This window comes from Prionailurus viverrinus, chromosome B1 (genome assembly GCF_022837055.1).
Source record: "Prionailurus viverrinus isolate Anna chromosome B1, UM_Priviv_1.0, whole genome shotgun sequence".
Lineage (NCBI taxonomy): Eukaryota > Metazoa > Chordata > Mammalia > Carnivora > Felidae > Prionailurus > Prionailurus viverrinus.
The window spans coordinates 76395537-76404735 of record NC_062564.1 but is presented as its reverse complement, the minus strand read 5'-3'; the positions used below and the strand labels follow the sequence as shown (position 1 = coordinate 76404735).

Here is a 9199-nt window from a genome sequence, read left to right as displayed (position 1 = left end):
ATTTTTCTGAGTTTTACTTTTAGAAATACCAATGTGACCTACTACCAAAAAAATGGATTAATGCCATGATCTCAAGAGCCGAGGTCTTAGGTTTCAATAATTTGCACCCTGTCCAGGTTGTTTAATGTTATTTCAACAATAAAGTACTTTACACGCTTCATAAGGGCAGGATTACATCTCTTGTTGAACTAGCATGCTTCTTTTTGCTAAACCATCCCATTTCCTTCTTTGCCTAGGCTTCCAGGAGCCCGGAGCTAAGTTACACACTCAATTTCAGTAGTCACCTTTATCCTAGATTATGTAGGATAATTCCATTCACATCCCTTATGTAAATAACATCCTTCATTTCTCCTTTGAATGAACTTAAGTTTTACTGCATCTGTGTCTTTCATGGTGAATCAACTTTCAAAAACAATTTTTTGAAAAAACAAAACAAAGTATTTTAGAGAAATAAGTACCTTTAATAGGAAATGCGGGTAGGTTTGGACACTTAAAATCTTTGCTAGCCCTTAACCCCATCTCTCTTCTAGACTGCCACTATGGCTCCTAACTGGCACTCCCACGTCCTCTCACTCACACCCTTGCTCAACTCCCATTTATTCTCCACAGCATTCAGACCAGTGTAAAAAATAAAGATTTTTAAATACTCCTCTCCCCCCTTTCCCGTGCTTATAGCACTTCTTCAAAAACAACTTATTGCTCACAGAATAAAGATGAAACCCTTAAGAGGGCTGACAAAAGCTCTGCAGGTTCTAAACCCAGACTGCTTCTTCAGCAGTGCTCCACCCTGCTCTCCATCCTTTCAATTTTTCAAATGCTCCAAACTCCACCTTAGCCCTGGACTGCTGCATCTGCTAATCCTTCTACCCTATTGTCTTTGCCTAGCTAATTCTTACTATGCCTCAGATCTCAATTCAACCGTTACTCAAGGAAGCTGTCCCCATCTCTCCTGACCAGAACAAACCCATTACATATTCTCATAGCATTATGGAACCCTCCTTCATAGGGCTCAACACAGCTATAATTTATTGTTTGTGTAACTGTCTTCTTAATGTGTGTCTTACCAAAACATAAGAATTTTTGTTTCTGGCAACCACTGTATCCTAGTATCAATAAATATTTATTGAATAAATGAATGAATGAATAATAATCACCAACCTCTTTGTTTCCCCAGCTGAGAACCTGGGTATTTTGTTTATGGAGGTAGCCCAGAGCCTGACACAATGTCTTACACAAAGCAGATTTTCAAATATTAAAGAATGAAGGAAAGAATGTTTCAGCCTCGTTCTCTTTCTCACATCTCTTCACCCATAACAAACAAAGGAGAGAAAAGAGCATGTAAAAGAGGTAAATTGAAAGGTTTCTGGAGGCAAGAATTTAAGTGAGACAACCTCTGGAATGACACAGAGGGCAAAGCAAAATGGCAACTGAGAAAAAAGTACAAGAGAAAAAGAAGGGGCAAGAAAGGAAAACAGGAGAAAGGACAGACTAAAATCAAAACAGGAAGAGAAAGCACAAATGTATGAGCCAAGACAACACAGCAAAAGGACATAAAGAAGGTCAAGAAAGCCAAAATACTACTTCCTAATCATTTCTCCAGACCCTCAGGAAGCACCTGTTCTACAGCATGGGATTTGGCACAATTTTTCTCAGGAACCAGGAAGTAAAACTTCAAACTTTTAGAGGGACCAGCCCATCCAAGGGGAAAGAAAGGGATACTGAAAGAAGACGACCATATGACCTCTATCTGCTTCTCTTTTATTTTTATCAGACTTTCCTATATGTGACATTATAATAAACATTTATTTTGCATTTGGTTATTGTCCCTCTCCCCTAGTGGAACGTAAGCTCCTTGAAGGCAGGCTCGGTGTGTTGAATGTACTGCAGTATCCTCAGTGCCTAGAACCCAGTGGGCACTTAATACTGCTGAGTGCATGCTGACATCCTAGCTGATGCATATTCAGACTAACCAGGAGAAGGGATCTGTTGGGGGTGGATTTCACTTTAGATAGGGAGCCAGGGAAATCTAAAAAGTTGACATTACACAGAGGCCTGCATAAAGGAGGACAGAAAAAACAACAACAATCTGAGAAAGAACATTCCAGGTAGAGTAAATGGCAAGTACAAAGGTTTGGAGCTGGAAGTATGCTAGATGTGTGTGAGGAAGAACAAAGAGGTCACCGCTGGAACACTGTGAGCAAAGAGCGAGAAGAATATGAACTGAGACCAGAGAGTGTGCTGAGGGCAAGTCCTACAGAGCCTGGAAGGCCCCAGTAAGGACTCCGAGTTTTATTCTCAGTGCAGTGAGAAGGGACTGGAGGGCTAAGAGCAGGGGAATGATGAAAGAATAGAAAATCCCATACCACAGCTCATGGGAGTACACAGAAACCATGAGGGGGCTACAATGGTAGAGAGGGTAGTCAGGTGGTTGCAGAGTTAGACAAGAAGCAGAGAGAATGAGAATCTGATAGCAATGTACTAATGAGCAAAACACTAGAGGGCTGCATACAGTACCCTGGAACATCAGTGAAGAAGGTTTGATTCCCTTAAGGCTGTGGGTTATCCCTATTCTCTATCTGCATTACCCTTTCAACAGAGCCCCACCAACCAAGGTTAAGAAAAACACAATCCTGAGTTTCTTACCATCTACTTTATAATTCATCATTAAGACACCTACTTAACTTCCTATTATTTTTTTTTTCCTTCTTACCCAGACCACTGTTCTTCTCAATACTTCATCCCACTTCTACCTCAAGGCCTTATCTTACCTGTCCTCTATACCCGGAATACCCACCCTTCTTTCATAAACCTTAATCCACTTATTTCTGTCCATTCATTAAGAAAAGGAGGTAGTGGGGCACCTGGGTGGTCTAGTCTGTTAGGCATCTGACTCTGAATTTCGGGTCAGGTCATTATCTCATGGTTCAGAGTATCGAGCCCCGTGTGGGGCTGAGATAGCAGCATGGAGCCTGCTTGGGATTCTGTCCCTCTCCTGCTCATGTGCTCGCTCTCTCTCTAAAGATAAATAAACATTAAAAAAAAAAAAAAGGAGGTATGGAAAGGACCCTAATAAGTGGTTTTAAAAATTAATAGGAAATGGGGGGGCTCTATGGTGCGTGAATCATATCTCATTAAAGCTATTTTTAAAAAATGGACAGGGAGGGGCCCTTGGGTGGCTCAGTCAGTTAAGCATCCGACTTTGGCTTAGGTCATGACCTCATGGCTCATGAGTTCAAGCCCCCATCAGACTCTGTGCTGACAACTAAGAGCCTGGAGCCTGCTTCGGATCCTGTGAGTGTGAGTGTGTGTGTGTGTGTGTGTGTGTGTGTGTGTGTGTGTGTGTATCCCTCCCCTGCTAGTACTCTGTCTCTTGAAAAAAATGAATAAATATCAAAAAAAATTTTTTGTTAATCGACAGGAAATTGTTCTCCTTTTAAACAGAAAGTCTGTAATGTATTTAGGACTCTTTAAGATATTGTAAATAATTCTTATGACTGTATTTCAAAAAAAGGCTCAAACTAACTACATACATTTTGTTCCAAATGCTTTTAAAGCACAGGGTGCCTGGGTGGCTCAGTTGGTTAAGCATCCAACTCTTGATTTCAGCTCAGGTCACGATCTCACAGTTCATGGATTCCTTTCATCAGGCTCTGTGCTGACAGTGTGGATCCTGCTTGGGATTCTCTCTCTCTCTCTCTCTCTCTCTCTCTCTCTCTCTCTCCCCCCCCCCCCCCCGCTCTGTTCCCCCACTTGTGCTCTCTCTCTCTCTCTCCCTCAAAATAAAGAACTTAAATTTTTTTTTTTAAAATGCTAAAACACAAAATGTAAAGTTTAACCCAATATCTCACATAGAACCTGGTACACATTACTGAAGGAAAAAAAAAAATCAATAAACATTTGTATTCACAGAACTAAAATGTCAAGTACTTACTGTTAACAAATTTAGTCAATGATCCCACAAATGACCCAGTGGGTCAAAAGTAAATAGGGACATCTTTACACCTTGTTTTAGAGGGGGGCTCAGCAGCATTTCTGCTTTAAAATCGATTTTAATTTCGAGAATACTTTATTCCTTGGAATATCTGATTTAATATGCTCCAACTTTCACTTTCACATCTTAAGGAATTTAACTAAGGTGGGATTTGCTAAGGTCACATTTAACAAATAAAGCAGTACACTGAGGCTGCTAAAAATCCAATCCACAATTTTGTTCCCTAACAGTGGGGGGGAAGTTATATAGTTATTTCCCAGATCTTCTACTAATGTTAACAAATGAACTTCTTCAAGTAATCACATGTTTTTCTATATTTCACTAAATTGTAAAGTCACTCACAAAATATGGGGACATTATGGAAAAAGAATTCAAAATAATAAAATGTGCAAGTTGTATTTTGATGTTATTTCAACAGTGGTTATTTTATCTTTTCAGATACTTGACTTCATTCTGAAGCTATAATATCCTCCCCACCATGTGTGACCATGTATAGTTTATTTACATCCTAGAAACCAGCTACTTGAGAATTTTATTAAACATATTCTGGGTTGCCTGGGTGGCTCAGTCGGTTCAGTGTCCAACTTTGGAGCAGGTCAGGATCTCGTAGTTCATGAGTTCGAGCTCTGCTTCAGACTCTGTGCTGACAGCTCAGAGCCTGGAGCCTGCTTTGGATTCTGTGTCTCCTTCTCTCTGCCCCTTCCCCACTCGCACTCTGTCTCTCTTTCTCTCTCAAAAATAAACATTAAATATTTTTTAAACAAGACATATTTTTTCAAGGGGTCCTTGGGTGGCTCAATCAGTTAAGCATCCAACTCTTGATTTCTGCTTAGATCATGTTCCCACAGTTGTGGGATCAAGCCCTACATTAGTCTCTGTGCTGAGCATACAGCCTATTTGAGAAATTCTCTCTCCCTCCCTCCTTCTGCCCGTCTCCCCTGTTCTCTCTCTCCCAAAGGTAAAAAAATAATAATTAAAAAAACCATATTCCTCCTTCAGGAAGGGGAGGACGGGGAAGGAGTCACTCAAAATAACAAGAGGTTAATTATATTCCCTACTACCAACAGTTAAGAGAATGTGTTCACTATCCTAAGAATAAAAAAGATTAAAATATTTAATTGGAAGTTACAATTGGCTTTCACGATAGATAATCACCAAATTCTCTGACCCAAATTCTCTCCATGGCCTCTTCTACGTAAGCATTCGCTTCCCCTCTCCATGTGGTTGGAATAAAGTGACTGGAGTCTAGTCCTGTAGCACGTTTGCCACTCTCATGACACCTAGCCCACACTACCTTCTACCATAATTAACTATGAACACCCAGGAGTGAAAAGAGTAAGATAGGATGAGGGCCTAGGGCTCCAAAATGCTAAAAGCTTCTGATTTTAGTGCAAACTAGTGAGAAGAGGACAGATTCTAGATGCAGTTGAGTAGAAGTGAAATAATACTTCGACTGGATTTGGATATGATAGATTGGATGTAGATGGTAAGAATGAGAGAATGGTAACTGGGATAGAAGGATGGGAAAGATAAGGATTTGAAAAGAGAAATCAAGAATGACTCCTAGGTTACTGGCCTCAGAATAGTCATACTATTAAAAAAAACGAGGATGGCTGGAGGAAGAACAGATTTCAGAGCTATCTAATCCAGTGGTAGACTGAACTCCTCCAAGGATGTCAATGTTGTAATCCCCAGAACCTGTGACTACTGTTACCTTATCTGGTAAAAGACACTCTGCCTACATAATTAAGTTAAACATCTTGTGATGGAGAGATTATCCTAGATTATCTGGGTGAGACCAATATAATCACAAATCTTACTGTAAAGGAATGCAGGAGAGTCAGAGTCTGAGGTACTTACTGACTATGCAGAAGACACAAGGGCTGAACCAGAAGAGAGAGAGGAGCAAAGATGCTGGCTGCTGGATTTGAGGATTGAGCAAAGGACTACGAGCCAAGGAATACAGTCAGCCTCTACAAGTTAAAAAAGGCAAAGATACAATTCTCCCCTTGAGCCTGCAGATAGAACGCAGCCCTACTGACACCTTGATTTGAGCCCACTGAAACGGATTTCAGACTTCTGACCTCCAGAACTGTGGGACAATAGATTGCTGTTGTTTGAAGCCACTGAAGTCATACAAATTTGTTACAGCAGAACACATTCACATTAGATTTGAGATGCCTATTAGATACCCAAGTAAGTAAAGATGCTGAGCAGGCAGTCTGGAGCTCAGAGAGGGCAAGTGTAGAGAAATAAATTCACAAGAATCTGTTTGAAGTATTATGGACCTCTTTCTTGCCCACAGCACTCTAATCCTGCACCCCAAAGAAAGCGACCACGCACACACATATTTTTTCATATAATTTCAAGACATTCATGGATCCCTATATTCATTCATAGAACCTACTGAATATTGTAAGTAACCACAAGGCAGCATATCCTAACCCTGATAAGACTGTTCCCCCACTAAGGAGGAGGAAATCAAGTAACTTCATTTATTTATTTTATTTATTTTTAATTAAAAAAAATTTTTTAACGTTTTATTTATTTTTGAGACAGGGAGAGACAGAGCATGAACAGGGGAGGGTCAGAGAGAGGGAGACACAGAATCCGAAACAGGCTCCAGGCTCTGAGCTGTCAGCACAGAGCCCGACACAGGGCTCGAACTCACGGACCATGAGATCATGACCTGAGCCAAAGTCGGCCGTTTAACCGACTGCGCCACCCAGGCACCCCAAGTAACTTCATTAAAAAAAATATATTAGGGGCACCTGGGTGGCTCAGTCAGTTGAACATCCAACTTCAGGTCAGGTCACGATCTCATGGCTTGTGAGCTCAAGCCTCATGTTGGGCTCTAGGCTGACAGCTCAGAGCCTGTAGTCTGCTTTATATTCTGTGTCTCCATCTCTCTCTGTCCCTCCCCTGCTCATGCTCACTTTCTCCCTCTCAAATATAAGTAAACGTTTTTATTTTAAAAATCTTAAAAATTTTTCCCAGTTCCGCTTATTAAAAAAAGTAAAAATGTTACAGAAATATCTAACATAGAAAGTTCAAACCCCTATGTAACTACTGTGTTCATCACTACCAGCTTCTACGCTCCTCATGCTTAAGGATGTGGTCAAGATGCCTCTGACTCCTTTTTAACTGTTTATTCAGATGTACAGTTGTGTTTTCTTTAACCTTGCCTTTAAAAAAAAAAAAAAATCAAGCCTGCTTTTTAAAATTAGCTTATGATAAGAGAAAGCTATGGTTACATCTGCAAAGTGTCAGAGTTGAGAGACATTTGATTTATTTTATTAATAATTCCATATAACTAGGCTAGGTAAAAAGAAGGGTAATGGTTGATCAAAGAAATTTTGTGTCAATGAATTTTTTAAATAATGAAAACATTTGGCCTTAAAAACTAAAATGAGTAGATCATCTTCAAAGGCGAGTATCTGGATGTTAGGAGAAATCTCCTATTCCCTTATGAGTTCAATGAAGCTATTTTTATTTCTGAAACACAGACCTAACATGAAAGACCTCAAGTAGAAAGTATTTTTTAAACTGCCTTTTTTTTTCACATTCTTTTTGTCCAGAAGCTGCTGAGTTGGTATCACAAGGAAAAATATGTTAGCTCACTAAACGAGGTCCAATAAGTGACTAGTTCCAAATGGGCACATTTTAAACTTCTAAAAGCAGGTTACAGAGAAAGCAATATAAAACCAATGTCAGCCTACCTTTCTTTGAAGCTCATCAGCCCTAACCAAGCTCCTCGAAGAAGGAACAACCCATTAAGCATCAGGATAGGAGCACCCTGCTGTTGGATCATGCTCAAAACTGGACATAGTCAGCTTTGCACAATATTTTTTAAGTGTTTGTATCTCTACAAGTGGAAAAACATCTACCAAAAACTGTGTGTATTCATAAAATAGGCTCTAGAAAAATCTCTCCAGAAGAAAGACTATATTTTTCCAGCCACGACAATAAGCTAAGCATAACAGGATAGGTCTGGGAATTCCCAGGAAAAAAAAGTACAAGGCCACATTAAGAAATTTGAGCTTTAAGGGAAGGATACAATGCACATGACATTGAGAGATTTTAACGCAGGAGAATAACATGATCAGTTTGCATTTTAGAAAAATCACTTTGAAAGATGTGCAGAGAATGCATTACAGAAAAGCAAATCTGGAGGTAGAAAGGCTACATGCAAGGCTGTTGTGAATGGTAAGAGACATCTGGACTAGGATGGTAGCAATGAGGATGGGGAACAGGATCAAGAGCTACATAGAAAACATATTTAATAGAATTTGGTAACTAATTACATATAAGTAATCACAGTGAGGGAGGAGGTTAAGAACTTTATTCAGGTTTCAGGGGAAGAAATATAGGTTAAAGACCTCAAGAGTCTGCAAAAAAAGAAAAAAAGAAGAAGAAGAAGAAGAAAGAAAAAAACCAAACAGACACATTACATTCTTACAGTGAGCATTTAATAAGCAAATTGAATTACAATATATTCCAAAAGCTCAATGCGCCAATTTCTAGTTACAAAAGTTCATGAAAAATAACACACAAAGAATCTTAAAACCAAATTTTTGCCATAGTTCCAATTTATTCACACTAGCGAACCTTTTAAGAAGGCTGTGGTAGACGATGTTGTTGCCAATGACTCACTGCTCTCCCTGAGGGATTATCCACCCACTCAAGGTACCAGGTGACTTGCAGGGCCTCCTGCAGAAAGACTCCACTTCCCTGCCCACTAACACTGTTGGCCAAAGAAATGTGAGAAGTAATATAAGCTACTTCTGAATAGAAGTTTTAAAAGGTGGCACATGATTTGTCCATTGTTCTTTTTCCCAGTTAAGAGATTGCTCCTTCAGCCAGAATCCCAGAATGAAGAAGACAAGTAAGGCTGGGCTACAGCTCACCAGTTGAATATAACTTATATAAGATATTGAGCTCTAGATGTTGTTGGTAACCCCAGCATTAAAAACAAAACATGACAGATTTATGACAGATATAGGTGTCTAACAAATAACAATGTATGATCTGTTTGTTTTCCCTTTTCCAGTTGAAGTTTTCTGGTGATCTGCTAAGAAGCAATCTGATGGCTAAAAAAACAAAAAACAAAAAAAATCTTTTAAACGGGAAGGAAATGTGATAGTCTGTTGCAGCAAACTTTTTCCATAAAGGGCTAGACAGCAAATATTTTAGGCTCAAGGGCCACAC

The 9199-nt window shown here is 39.6% G+C and overlaps 1 protein-coding gene across 3 annotated transcripts in view; it reads right to left on the bottom strand.

Annotated features, from left to right (window-relative positions):
* SH3D19 (SH3 domain containing 19) overlaps positions 1-9199 on the bottom strand; it is a 186401-nt gene that overhangs the window by 155187 nt on the left and 22015 nt on the right. The window lies entirely within an intron of this gene.